Below are 15564 nucleotides of genomic sequence, written 5' to 3'. Positions count from 1 at the left end.
GAAGGGATGAGGCATGCAAAGGAGAGCAAGAAGTCCTTTTCCCACTCTCAAGCTCCCTCCATCACTGAAGCAGCTTCGCTAGGCAACTCAAAAGGATTTGGGAGAAAGGGAAGGGAAGTGAAAACCAAGTCACTTTAAGATTACATGAAATCACATGAGAGACCCTGAAAGTCAGTACTGTATAAAGGAATAAAGAAGATTGTTGCAAGTAACCAGAAGTCTTAAGCAAGGAATGCAGAGAGTATCTCCAGCGCTGCTTGGAGCTAGAGGCAGGAAGTTGAAATTGAAGTCACTTCCAGGAGCACCTAAGGAAGCAACAAGTTCCTGCCTTGAGCCTATGAGCAGAGCTAATCCCACTTGAGTCCAAGAGGCCAGCATAGGAGATTAGGTTTTTAAACAATAATGCCAACAACAGCTATGCCAGCAACAGCAAAACATTTACTTTTAGTTCCACAAACCCTAAAGGCTTGGATGTGATGGGGAGAGAGGGAGACCTGTTTTCAGAACCATTAACATCTTCTGCTCCCTCTTGTGGTGAAAATATTTCATCTCTTGCCAGCTTTCAGGAAATAATGCAATCCAATTAATGTATTTTGTTATTCGACAGTTACAGCCCTTAGAAGTGATTACAGAACAAAAAAAACTATTCTGAGAATCTTGAAAAAGCAAAGTTTGATCATGCATGCTTTCCTCCAACAATCAGCCCACTATGTCAATGGAACTAATCACATGTGGATGGATTTTTCTTCTGAAGGAAAATGAAGTCCCTTGAGTTAAACTTGGCTAGAACAATTTTGACAAAAAAAGAAAACTGTCCCTAGAATTTTGCAGAATTGTCAGAAAATTTTGAGAAGTAAATTTAGGCATATTATATGATTACTTCAAAACACACTGCACGAGGAGTAAAATGTGAATATAGTTCTTGTACACCAATGTAGAAACACCAAATAGATTTGTAACATTCTTAGAATCACAGAATTGTTGAACTGGAAGGAACCCACCCCGAGGGTCATCTAGTCCAACCCCCTGCAATGCAGGGATCTGAACACACAGTCTTCCATCCAATTTGAAACTATATTGGACCATGCATAGCTTTGCAAATGTGCTAGCAGTTTTATTCACTGCAGAATCCCTTATAGTCATAATAATTGAGCGTGGTGATGGAAACACTCTAGGTGGAAGTACTAAGAAGATGGCAGCTGGTGTGCTTATAATGTGCTGGGGTAAAAGTTAGTGTTATGGTAAAAATATTGCTCAAGCTGTAGACAGCAGAAATAAGCTTCAAGATAATTTCATTGCATTAGATGTGGATTTGGTGGGACAGAATAAGCAGCTTGATGAAAAAACAGATTCATCTACTTGGCTGTAATACAACTCCCATCAAGTAAAACACAAGACAGAATTCACATAGAATCTTAAAATTAACTTTTCTGCGAGATGGCCTATCACATGCCTCATGCTTGGAACCAGCAGATACATTCGTGTGTCCCCCAAGTTACAGTGATACCTCTGGTTACAAACTTAACAGTAGCAGCCAGGAGCAAATAGGCTGCAGCAGAATCTAACCTATTACAGTGGTACCTCTGATTAAGAACTTAATTCGTTTCAGAGGTCCGTTCTTAACCTGAAATCGTTCTTAACCGAGGTACCACTTTAGCTAATGGGGCCTCCTGATGCCGCCACCGTGCAATATCTGTTCTCATCCTGCGGCAAAGTTCTTAACCCGAGGTACTACTTCCGGGTTAGCAAAGTCTGTAACCTGAGGTGTTTGTAACCCGAGGTACCACTGTATTCACAATAAAAACTGTACTTTCCTACACAAGTACTGTGTACTGCCAAGTAGGACTTAGCTAACTTTGAGGCTATCATCAGCTCTTTAATACCCAAGAATAGGACTCCATTGAGAATTGTTACTGAAGTAAGGGGAAATGCATTCTGGAAAATCCAAAGATCATTTTTAAAGGATGATAACATGTCCTAGGGCTATTTAAAGCTACAGGTAAAATATGGAATGTGATGCTCCTCAAAGCATTTTGAAGATTCAACATAGGTTTGCCATAGAAGCAACCTACTCCCAAAGCTCTCTGCAGAACCTTGAATCGAATTTTCCTTTCAGCATAAAAGCATAGGGGAAACGTCCTGTCCTTTCTCCCGCGCTTTCTCCTCACTCTAGTTCCAATCCATCACAGAGGCACAATATTAAGTAACAGACAAAAACAGCAAAGGAGCAGGTGCCAAGTAACACAAACGTCAGTACCAGCTCTGAAGGGAAAAGTCCTTGTCAACTGGCAACTTGAAGAGTGAGTGAAGGATTGATGAAGAGCATTTTTTTTTTTTACATTCTCAGCCAAACCGTGCAAAAAGCTCTCCTAATGGAGTGGGATGACAGTCAGCTTTGACCTGTTTCTTTATTTTTTATTTTTACTTATAGATTTCGCCACTCTTTTTGCTTCCTCGCTTTTTACTGAGGGGAGAAGAATGTACTTGCATATACTTAAGACAAAGGGCTTCGGTTCACCGCCACACCATTACAAGGCCATACCAGGATGAATGTATGAAATGGGGTTTCAACCACTAAACTGGGGACTGGAATAAAGACACACAGGACAATCACAAAAGGAATTTCAGGAATAGTATGGTATGTACTGTGCTGAATTCTGTGAACACCTGGAGGCCCTCAGTAGTATAAAACATAATTTGTGTAAAAATATTTAATGGGTTGCTTCTAAGTATTGATCTCACACTCTTAGCACTTGTTTCTGTGCTTTCACAGCAGCTGTATTTTATTCTGCTGAGGACCTCTTTCACCCAGGGATTCCTTGAGTTTAATTCATTGCAATCCATAGTTAATGGGTTTGTGATAATATACTGTAACATTTTACGTGATACCAATAAAGATGGATACATTTATGATTTGTTTTTCTCTTTTGTGCAACAGAGCTTTATACTGTAGATCAGGGGTCCTCAAACTTTTTCAGCAGGGGGCCAGTCCACTGTCCCTCAGACCTTGTAGGGGGCCGGACTATATTTGGGGCGGGAATGAACGAGGGACGATGAGCAGCCCCCAGAGCAAAAGGGCTCTGGAAAAGGGCTGCCTTAAATGGCGGCCATTCAAGAGGGGCACTCAGCGAACTGTAGTTCCTGTGTCTTGTGAGTGGCAGGGGCTGGCGGAAGTGGGGGGGTGCAATGAGTAGCACGCAAAAGGGCTCTGGAGAGGGGCTGGCACCAACAAAGCCCAACCCCCTTCCTCCTCTAGGCAGGATGGGGAGACGCCAGGAGGAGGGAGGGAGCGAGGAGGTGGTACCGCCACCGCCATGTGAGGGAGAAGGAGGGAAAGAGCGTACACACTGGCGATCCACACGGCGATTATATTGGACCATCCGTGGGCCAGATTTAGAAGGCAATTGGGCCTGATCCGTCCCGCAGACCTTAGTTTACTGACCCATGCTATAGACAAACATATTATTTGGAGCTCATTACTGCTTTTGTATTTTTGTAATTGTGTCTCCTCATCCCTTTTGAAGAATTGTTGATCATGAAAATGGTTACAAAAGCTGTAGCAGCCAGACTGCAATTTCAAAGCTGAATATTCCAATCTAAGTGCCAACAAAGCATGTTCTAGAACTGTAAAAGAAAGTCCGCCGAGCATCTGCTATGAGAACATTCCAACTCGATCTATGGTGAACCTTCTGATTTAATTCAGTGGAGCCGCAATATAAGCTTATTTAGATTTACAGCACAGATACCCACTAAAAGGACAAAGTAATAGCTGGTAGCAGAAGAAGCTTATCTTCTAAGTGGACTAGCCTCTATTTGCAATCTGCTGATTTCAATAAATGTTTCGGTTCAGTTGGGAAGAACACAGGCATTTGTTCTCAATGCTGAAGATAATTTTTTTTTCTAATCGTAACAACACATGCTGACATTTGAAGAGAAATAAGAATATTACTTCTTAAAAACAGTCATGTTCAAGAATTAGAATACCATTAGAGACTCCAGCTCCCTCTCCATCACCACTAGCAGTCTTCCCAGCTGCCTTATCAAAGGGATGTATAATTTGTTTGGTTCTGCCAAATAAACTGTCAAGTGTGCTTTAATCTCTTTGCTTAATATTCTGAATCACTTCTCTCTGTGATGGAGGTAAACAAAGTGGTACCAGAGTATCCCCTGCTTTCACAAATGAAAAAATCAGAAGCATGCATGAAGCTCTCCTTTTTCAGTTTTAGAAGAGGGACACAAGGCTCTTTACTCTTTTGCTCATGTGTGCAAGGCTCCAATATGGCTCACATCTATACTGCTCTTTCCAACCACAGCTGGAAACAGACACTCCTAGCCACTGAAGCCACCTGTGCCTCAAGTGTCAATACTGAATCTATGAGTAATCTCAAGGTACAAAAACCTTCTCCTTCCAAGGCAGTGAAACCCCATCCACAATAGGCTGTCTTCCTACCTCTTAGACTTATAAAACATTAACACCTCTATCTTCACAGGATCCAGCAACTCCCATGTTGTTGGCCTCCCATAACTACTTTCTGGAAACGGCACTCTAGGTAGGAACAGAACCCTGAAGTACAGTGCGCCCACAACTTCAACTTCCTTGAGATTCTCCAGAATAATACCATGGTCAATGGTATCAAAAGCCACTGAAAGATCAAGAAGAATGAGCAAGGTCACTCTCCCCCATCTCGTGCCCCTCTTCTTTCTGTGTATTTTGAATGCACATCAATACCCTCACCATAATTTAATACTCATTTCCTTCAGATTTTTCCAAAGTGCTGTGCTTTGCAATATAATTTTACATCATGGTTTTCCTCTGGATAACATCTTTTGCTGGCAGTATCTTTTGTTGTGCAACTGAGAGTCTATTCACTTCACACCAACTTTACATGTGGGTATCAAAATCATTAAGAGTACTCCCACAATAGAAATCTAAAATGAGGAAAGTACAAGTACTCCAAGATTTATTGTTAGAAAAATCTACAAAGGGAACATTTCTATGCCTAGTAGTTGAAACAAGTGATGTAAATTTCCCTCCATCATATTGGGCCAACTATTCAGCTGACAGCCAATCAAGCCACGTGCATGATGGAATATAATTACAGCTGAGTTTCCTCATCACCTACTTGTTTTTTTTTTTTTATAATATTTTTATTTTTTCCATATAAACACAACACAACAAACAAACATACAAAGACAAAAACAGAACAAAAAACATGTATCATTTCATATCCTAATTTCATATCCTATCTTCCCCGACTTCCTCATGCCTCCCCTTTCTGTATTCCAAATTCTTATCGATTGTTCAGCAAATCTTCCCTTATTTTAATTTAAATTTAGACTATTCTTCCTTATTCTCCTTGTCTTAACCATTGCTAATAGCAACCATTTACTTTCCAGTCCAACATCATTCTAACTTTCAATAACTTTGTAATATTTCTTTAAATAGTCCTTGAATTTTTTCCATTCTTCTTGCGCTGCTTCTCTTCCCTGGTTTCGGATTCTGCTCGTCATTTCTGCTAAGCCCATGTAGTCTATCACCTTCATCTGCCATTCTTCCAGTGTGGGTAGTTCTTGCGTCTTCCAGTACTTCGCAATGAGTATTCTAGCTGCTGTTGTAGCATACATAAAGAAAGTTATATCCGTCTTTAACACCCCTTGGCCGACAATACCCAAGAGAAAGGCCTCTGGTTTCTTGGGGAAAGTATATTTAAATACCTTTTTAAGTTCATTATAGATCATTTCCCAGAATGCCTTAATCTTCGGGCAAGTCCACCAAAGATGAAAAAATGTACCTTCAGTTTCTTTACATTTCCAACATTTGTTGTCAGGCACATGGTAAATCTTTGCAAGCTTGACTGGGGTTATGTACCACCTATATATCATTTTCATAATGTTTTCTCTTAAGGCATTACATGCCGTAAATTTTATCCCGGTGGTCCACAACTTTTCCCAATCAGCAAACAAAATATTATGACCAATGTCCTGAGCCCATTTAATCATGACCGATTTAACTGTTTCATCTTGTGTATTCCATTTCAACAGCAAATTGTACATTTTGGACAAATTCTTAGTACTGGGTTCTAACAGTTCTATCTCCAATTTTGATTTTTCCACCTGGAAGCCAATTTTACTGTCCAGTTTAAACGCTTCATTTATTTGATGGTAGTGGAACCAATCTCTCACCTTCCCTTTTAATTTCTCAAAACTCTGCAATCTCAATTTGTCCCCTTCCTTTTCCAAAATTTCCCAGTATCTTGGCCACTTGGACTCCATATTTAACTTTTTGACTGCCTTAGCTTCCATTGGCGACAGCCACCTTGGAGTTTTATTTTCCAGCAAGTCTTTATATCTGACCCAGACATTTAATAATGCTTTTCTGACAATATGATTTTTGAAACTTTTATGTGCTTTGACCTTGTCATACCACAAATATGCATGCCACCCAAAAATGTTATTAAAACCTTCCAAATCCAAAATGTCTGTATTTTCAAGAAGTAGCCATTCTTTCAGCCAGCAGAAAGCTGCCGCTTCATAGTAAAGTTTAAAGTCTGGCAGGGCAACCCCCCCTCTTTCCTTTGAATCCGTTAATATCTTAAATTTAATTCTGGGCTTTTTGCCCTGCCAGACAAATTTAGATATGTCTTTTTGCCACCTCTTGAAACAATCCATTTTATCAATTATTTGCAATGCTTGGAACAAAAACAACATTCTTGGCAATACATTCATCTTTATAGCTGCAATACGGCCTAACAAGGAAAGCTTTAAGTTGGACCAAATCTCCAAATCTTTTTTCACTTCTCTCCAAGTTTTTTCATAATTATCTTTAAACAAATTCACATTTTTAGCTGTCATATTTATACCCAAATATTTCACTTTTTTAACCACAATTAACCCTGTCTCATTCTGAAACCTTTCCTTTTCTATCTGTGTCAAATTTTTCTCCAAAACCTTTGTCTTAGACTTATTCAATTTAAATCCTGCCATTTGACCAAACTCTTGAATTATTTCCAAAACTCTTTTCGTGCTAGCTTCTGGCTCTTGTGATGTAAGTACTAAGTCATCTGCAAATGCTCTCAGTTTATATTGTTTAGCTCCGACCTGAATCCCTTTAACCAACTGGTCCCTCCTAATCATATTAAGCAAAACTCCTCATCACCTACTTGAACCTGCTTTGACTGGGAGAATTTGCAGTAGCAGCCAGGAGCAAATAGGCTGCAGCAGAATCTAACCTATTACAGCGGTACTTCTGGTTAAGAACTGGTTAAGACCTCTAGTTCCGGAGGTCTGTTCTTAACCTGAAAATGTTCTAAACCTGAGGTACCACTTTAGCTAATGGGGCCTCCCGCTGCCGCCACGCGATTTCTGTTCTCATCCTGGGGCAAAGTTCTTAACACGAGGTACTATTTCTGGGTTAGCGGAGTCTGTAACCTGAAGCATCTGTAACCCGAGGTACCACTGTACAATATATGCTATTACGATAAAAATCCTGGAATCAGATTTATTTTTCTGTGCTTCTTCCCAACCTGAGCCTTACTGAGATAAGACCAATTAAAATCAATACCAATACCAATCCAGGAAGCCTACTCTGCACCATGGGAGTTGTAAAACAGCTATTTTTATAAACTGAGCATTCGGGCAGAAAGCAGATAATTGCACAATTGGCCAGGTGCATTAAGAAGGGGTTTTCTTACTTCCTTTGAAGCATTTAAGTATTTGCCACTGCCAAAAGCAAGATATCCGATTTGATGAATAAATGGGTTGATTCAGAATGACATCTCTTATCTTGCTAATCTAGACACAGTCAGTTTAATTGCACTCCATCATTATGTTTTCTACTGATAGTGTCCTCAGTACAACAGTGAACAGAGAAAATACCTTGCCCAAGGAACACAGCACAATTCCAGTGGAAGCAAAATACATTTTCATTGTGATTTATATTAATATACTTAACATACTCCAACTATTGATATCCAGATAATGTGATTCCTAGAATCAACATACGGGATTATTTCAACAAGAATTCATATGTTATGCTTAAGCATCATATGTTTAGTCTAATTAATCCATTTACAGGGTGGCATACTACCATGTGCATATCTATCAAATCCATGTATTTCATGAGGGATGAACCCATGTATTTCATGAGTGATGGAAATTTCTATGTGCTTTAAAAATACACACTCCTGGTGGTCTTTTTCTTCTCAACGCATCCAGCTTTTCCCTAGTAGCAGTGAGTTTATACTGAGCTTCTCAGTCCTGTATCAGCTATACTGTATACACATTTTAAAGGCCCCAAAGAAAATACGACCCTTTGGCAAATTAGAGACCTGTTTTAGCATCTTCCGCAAATCTACTCTGGTACCTAATTTCTCCCCTTTCTGTACACTACAACAGTAAGCAGCATATTAAGGTAAGGAGTAAAATACTCTTATAAGTAAGTAGTTATGCTTTTGGAATTATTCTTTTTATTCTTAAGAAAATTTTTTGGAAACTGCATTCAGGCTTGTTTTTTTTAAAAAACAAAACCCAATCAAGCAGTATATAAATTTTACAAAATAATAAATAAACCAAACTAAAACACTGATTTCAGACAGAATCTAGTCTCCATACTGAATGCCACCACAAGGCATACTGAAACAGAAGGCAAAAGTATTGTTTTCTATGTTCACATACCATTTTCCTTCCCTATTCTCCACCCTGCAATAACCTCAAATCTCCTCTGAATACTCTGGAGTAGATTGGAAGGGTTCAGGAGCTGCAGGGGAGAAGGAGAAGTCCTGTCTCATCTGCTGGTGCTACGCTGGACCTCATTCATAATAACTAAAGCCTATGTTATGGCATTACAGATTATCTTGAATGCGGTAAGAACACAGACACAAGCAACTCTTGGGGGGGGGGGGACTTGGTAAACATAATACAAAATCAAAGAGTATTTGATTGTGAGTGAAGAGAAGAGCCAATATTACACTGCAGTATTACCTTATATTAGGCCTTCCCTCTCCAACCACGATTCCTCCAAGATGCCAGCATTGTAGAAAAATGCCTACTTCAGGTATGCCAGGTCTGCCGGGATTGATTCTTGTTTCTTATCAGACCCCTGTGATGTTTCACAACCTATCTTTGGAAATCCCCCTTGGTTTTGAAAGTAGCTTGTCATATGGCAAGGAGGGCTGCTGTTCAAAAGGCAGTACTGTCTAATTTGCTTGACAGCAGCTCTCCAAGGTCTGCCAGGTCTCTCCCAGGAACCATATTCTCTGAATTTTTTTTAGCTACCAAGGGATGAACCTGGGACCTTCTGCATGTAAAACATGTGTTTTCCACAGTGAAACTTTGTGTGTTTATTTCTTATTGCTCAAAATGAAAAACTGTCCCTGTTAGGCATGTCCTCAGATCCACAGGCAGTATGAAACCCTAGCCTTGTGTAGCAAAGATTTCAAACACCCTATAAACACATATTGTTCCAGATTTGTGTATTCTTGCTAGCCTTGCTAGTTTTACTGAAAACCCTACTGAACAAAAATCAGCAAGCCTCTCTTCACAGAATATATCTATTCATAACATCCTTCAACCCCTGCAGAGAGAGCTCTACATTAATCAGCAAGCAGCAGCGTGTGTGTTTCATATAGGTATTCGCACTGGAGAGCATGCTGTGTATGATACAATAAAAAAAATCAAATTGCTTGCAAAAGCATACATGATGAGCTTTCTAGAGTGAGCATTAGCCTCTTAAAAGGTACTCAAGCTTACCTCGTGTATTTTTACATGAAAGCATTCTGAACACTGGGCTATAAAATGTGTTAAATTTCCAAATATTACTTATTATGCTGATGTAATTTGTAACATGTGGGTTTTCCAACATGAAACCAAGTCTAAAAATGGCATCACAGGTGTGGAAACAATCCTCTAGATTTTCACATTTTCTGAATAAGCTGAACACATAACTGTTTATAGAGGAATTACTCCAAGAAATAGAGATAGATGTGGGCTTAGTCTTAGTGACTACTGTCTTGGCAAATCTTCTGTTATTGAAATTACTTTAAACACTGTGAGCCTTCATAAAAACATGTGACCATCACAATAATAAACAATAGCACCATCTTTATAACTTGGTATGTACATGGTACCTACAGATACATTTATAGTACCCATTTACATCATTTACTGCTTGCATGACAAGAATTTAAAATGAATTGAAAGGTGGAAACCCCGCCTTTGCCTGAAAGCAATCTGTTTTGTACCTAATCCTTCCTCTCCTTTTTAAAACCTCTACAAAGTGCCTAGCTATGATCCCCAAATAAGATACAATGTTCAACTAGTGAGCCAAAATGCTTACATGCACGCAATCTTTTTACATATACTTGTGTATGTTCACGGATCATTTTGCATCAGGCAACAGGTACCTGCCCTTAAAATTACAAGGTAACCATTCTTAAATCAGTTTATAATCTGATTGTTTAAAAAGAATTTTATTTTCAACAGTATCTATTTGATCAGTAGGCACAAACTACATGGTTCACCTTTAGCATTTTTATGTTAAACAGACAAGTCACTTCTGCAAAATGCAATGCAGAATATAGAATCTTGAACAGCTGAGGGAATAATATGGCTATGAAAAATAATTAGACATGTTTAACAAAATGCTTGTCAAATAAATTTTACTCATTTCAAAAGGTTACTCGAATCATTCAGTACAAATAGATGCAACATTACCTACCATTAATTTTACTTCATGTAAGTATATCCACACATACCTCCCACTGCACACAAACAATTTCTTAAAGTTTACTAAAATAAATTGCCTTCTGTTTCATATAGTGCATAATATCAAGATTAAACAAATATATTAAAGTATAACAGAACTGTTTTTGCTAGGAACTATACAAACAATGAATGCTATACGATTCACTCTGTAATTGTTTTGAAAACATTGATCATCATGCCTTCGAAGAGCCTCAACAGGCAAAGAAACAGATTTAAACTACAACCAATACAGAACATGAAGAAATTTACACATCTGAAAGATATTACTAGGACAATTAAGCATGTGCAGCCCATAGAAGGGAAAATAAGCCTCATGTCAGTTTTTCATTCCTGCTATAGAATGGTCCCACTTCCTTGAAATCTTTTTTGTAAAGGGCATGCTACTCTACTTCACTCCACTGGTAATGGTCACACACAACAATTAAATGATATTCTTGCTACTGCCAATATAGAAGCTCAGTTTAGATGACAACAATAATCTGTTGTTATTCAACTGCGTAAAGAAATAAAGAGTATTTCTGGGGCTAGACTTGGAAGCAAAATAAAGCTATATTCCTGTGTTAGACACAAGGGAGAGGAAAACATAGCCCATATTAACTCACCTAGGACAGCTTGTTGTTGAAATCGTGCTCTTGCTAAATTCAGGCTTATCTCCAACTTAAGTCTTCAGTTCTACTAATAAATCATGTAATCGCAAACATAACAGTGACAAAAGGACATGCTGTGCTCTTTTCCTTCTCACTTCGATGACTGTTTCACTGACGGAGCTCTGAGAGGCTGCAATCTCAGAGTAAATATTCAATATGAGCATGCTCTGTATCCACTTTGAAAAAACAGTCTGATGCTAGGCATCTCTGTGTGTGATGGCCTACTTTCAAAGCAACACAGGGCTGTAAATCAAATCTTTAAAAAATCACTAACTGCAATAAGCAAATCAGAACCACCATGAAGTATTGATTTTCTCCTCTCTCATGACCTCTCTATCCCCCTAGAATTAATTGGACCATGTGTGCAAGAGGCTATTTGCAACACTAGGCTGTAACATATACCCAGACTTCAATACTATTCTTTGATAGATGAGAATAACACTTAACTGGATCACCATTTGACCCTCAAATCTTAGCAGAATATTCTTTCAACTGTAAATTTTGCACCCGAAGGTTCATGTTAGTATTCGTAAATCTAATCCACTTTAGTCTGGTACTATCTAGCATCCTTAGTTTGTTCTGTACACTGGTCTGTACCCCAGAATAATATGCTGTTTCGCAATATAATTAGAAAAGACCACACTCTAACACTGCACTTTGGAATTGTACTATTCATCACAGCTTAACTGACTTACAGATAGTTGGCAGGCCATGGAAAAACAGCAAACCAACTAAGATTTTTATTTAAGTTATTTAACACTGCACTTAAGTACTGCCATGGCTACTTAAGTTGTTTCTGTTTAAATCCAGTGAAACCAGATTTCACTGTTTTACTATCATTTCAAATAAAAAAATAAATCCAATATAAAACAGATTCATTCATGAGATAGGCAGTTCTCACTCACCTTTTCTGAACTCTTCCCACTAGGTCTGGGAAATGGAGTTTGTCTGTACTTTATTAGATGTCTAAGGTTCTCCAGTCAGTGAGTGAGATTCAATGCAACTTTAGCACAAGAAGTTTAAGAGATGACATTGTGTAAGTGGTAGCACACAAGCTTAATAAGAGTATTTTGTAACGGTTGTTAATACTCTAATAGCAGCAATAGTTGCACTAGAGATTGTTCAACATCTTTGCAAGCGCAATATACCTTCTAGATTTGGCAGTTGCACTACACTGAAACCAAGGCTCCTGCCAGCAGAATTACTGCTGAAATGAGTGAACTGCCACAACTGAATATCACCTATTGCTAACAGTTGGTATATCATCTGAAACTGAACATTCCAATTATCGACCTACTTTTGTTGTTGAAACTAGGAGAAGCTTCAAAAGAGCCAAATTAGCAAGAGAAGAACAAAGGTAACATTATGGTATTTACAAATTAAGGATGTGATGATGGGAAATACAAGGAATAAAAGTGCAAAGAATATGACATAAAACTTGATTAATCTAAGTAGTCAGAAATTTGATTCTTGTAAACTCTTTTCTCAAATATGTACCGTATAACATCTTATTAGAGAAGACAAAAGATAATAAAGATGCTGCTTCACTATAATGAGAAGGGGGGGAAATATTTGCAAAAGAACATACCAATAAAAAATACGCCTGCTGGTTAGGTGCAATAATATATTTCACAAAATAATAATTTTAACATCCTTGTTAAATAAAGAGATGTGAGGTTGCACACCTTCCAGTTCACTTACGTAAGTTTCACCTGTCTTCATACTCCTTCCCTCCATATTCTGGGCTACTACATGCATACTTTGCATGCTCCCCTCCCAACTCCCACAGTGAGTTGCCAGGAGGAGCAGCTGCCATTGAATCTTAGAGGGCAAAAGAACACCAGCCCACAGACAGCATCTATAGCATTGCTATGGAGACTGAGCACAAACTTCATCTCCCTCCTTCACCCCCTGCCAGAGCGATGGAGGAATGCAAGAAAACAGGGAGCTAAATCTATTCCAATCCACCAAAAGAACATGGCACAGCTAGGTCCTGATTTTCTTTCCGTCCTTCTCCTAAGAGATTGTTTTCATGAGGGGCGGGAGTGAGAAAACAAGCAGTAGAAGCATATCTCTCCAAATGGAACCCTACAATACAAAGCTCTATTCTCAATGGACCATTTCTCTCCCATTCCTGCTTTGAAGATGGAGAGGGTACCTGCAGGAACAGTCCTCATCAATTGCCCTTTCCTGCTCCAAACTTAGAACAGGAGTGGAGTCTAGAGCCGCTGTCATACAGAGCACCAAATCTGGGGGATGAGGAAGAGTGGAGTGCTCCTGGCAGCCATGAGGTTTTGGTTGGCAATCAAGGTCAGACAAAATTTTTGTAACTTCAGTTAGAAATATGTGGTACCCTATGTTAATGAGTAAGCTACCAATAGCAGTTGAGATATGCATATAAATGTCTCTCTCTATAATATTACATATGGGTGGACAGGTGGGTGGGCACACATGTACAGATTCAATGACTTCCAAGAATCCCTCGGTTCTTGGATTCAAAGTAGCTATAGAAAACAAACAAACCATTCCCTCTTGTCAATCTTTAATAAAAATGTATTTAACTTCTTCATAAGAATATAGGCGTAGCATTACATGCAAACAAGGGATCCTAGTTTCAAACAAATCATGGTTACTTGCAAAACAAACCACCTTCAAACAAATTAGCTTGTTTAGCAACTAACCACTGCTTGTTTTAATCAGGACTCCTAGTTCACAAGTGACACTAAAGTGAGATTTTTCACAATGATGTAAATTTGGCAGAAACTCAGTTCAACATTTCACTTGAGATTGCTGAGACTTGTCTACATAGAGCTAAACAATGGCTTAGTATTACATAGGAACCAGTCCAGTGCTCATTAAAGACTTTCTTTCTTCTTCTAGAGTCTAGACCAAAAGAGTTAAAGAAATCTCTGATAGTAGTTTCCCCTCTTCTTCCAGTATTTCCTTTACTCATGATCACAATCTCTTGAATAGGAATGTTTGTTTCCACCTGTATTGTTTTAAGCAGAGGAACAAGCCACACTTTTAAAAAGTAGCAGTTTTGAAAAAGATATAAACATTAAGGTAATTTAAATAATAATCTAGGCATCAACAAAATGCTTACTACCCAATGAGGCAATTTCCCAAAGACATTTCCTTATAAACTTGTACAAAATGATAGATGGGATTTTTATTGCACCATCTTCTTCAAAACATCAAGCTATCAGTCAGTGTGCACTATAGTAAAATGCATCTTGAACAAACCAATTCAAGGACTCAGATAAGTATAACTAGAGTGGTGCAGAAATATTTATAGTAACACAGAGAAATGTAAGATCGTATCCCAGTGAGGCCTGTATTTTATTTTTCTAATATCAACATACACAAAACATAGAACTAAGCAAGCAGAAGTTATTTTGAACAAACATTCTAATTAGCTATCAATCTGGAAAAGGAAAATCATGCCTGGGGGCGCTAATATTGACTTAATTTAGTAGCACAAATACACACAAATTTGATTGCAAAGTCTTTTTGTGAAGAATGAACTACCAAAATCAATTTGTTCTTAATAGTTTCATTCTAGGTGTCTAGCAAATTTGCCACAAAGAAAACAATGAAGATTACAACAATTCAATTTTCAATACTTTAGCATTAATCTCCAATGGAATATCTTTCAATCAAGAAGTACCACAATAAAACTTTATTACGAGCTTTAATGAGGTGTGGGTAACACTTGCTCAGTACAAAATTAGAAGGCAGAAGAGCAAATATTTTGGATGCTTGAGGTGGTGGTGTGTTTTTTTTTAATCTAACAAGATCTGCCCTGTTTTCTAGGTAAGTGCATGCAATAATGCTTTTAGCAACAGCTCTCACACATTTCTTTTGATCAGTGTATGAAGCATTTGAAGAGCAAAGATATTCTAACCTTAATATCAATGTGTCAAAATAAAACTAAATCATCTTACATAAACACAGAAGTATTTTTTAATCAGGCAAAAAAGAAAAAAATGTATAGGCATAGTCTTTGGTTAAATTTGTGAGCAGAACCACAAAACCGTTTTGCAGTTATCAGTTGTTCAAGTGACAGGTGTCAAAATACTGAATCATAGAAATGTAGAGCTGGAAGGGACTCTGAGGGTCATCTAGTCCAACTTCCTGCAATGCAATAATCTCAACA

The 15564-nt window shown here is 38.3% G+C and overlaps 1 protein-coding gene across 35 annotated transcripts in view; it reads right to left on the bottom strand.

Annotated features, from left to right (window-relative positions):
- PLEKHA5 (pleckstrin homology domain containing A5) overlaps nucleotides 1-15564 on the bottom strand; it is a 178776-nt gene that overhangs the window by 99068 nt on the left and 64144 nt on the right. For 2 of the 35 annotated variants that reach the window (XM_083572560.1, XM_083572570.1), the window contains exon 1: nucleotides 11364-11521. The exons of 31 other annotated variants lie outside the window; for them this stretch is intronic. The gene's annotated coding sequence lies outside the window, so the exon portion shown is untranslated. Of the gene's footprint in view, nucleotides 1-11363; nucleotides 11525-15564 lie in introns of those variants that run through there. 2 more of the 35 variants (XM_083572576.1, XM_083572574.1) reach the window with 2 other exon arrangements.

The sequence above is a fragment of the Podarcis filfolensis genome, assembly GCF_964270895.1.
Source record: "Podarcis filfolensis genome assembly, chromosome: 10".
Classification (NCBI taxonomy): domain Eukaryota; kingdom Metazoa; phylum Chordata; class Lepidosauria; order Squamata; family Lacertidae; genus Podarcis; species Podarcis filfolensis.
Note: the sequence above shows the minus strand (reverse complement) of the source record. Positions and strands in the feature narration are given on the sequence as shown.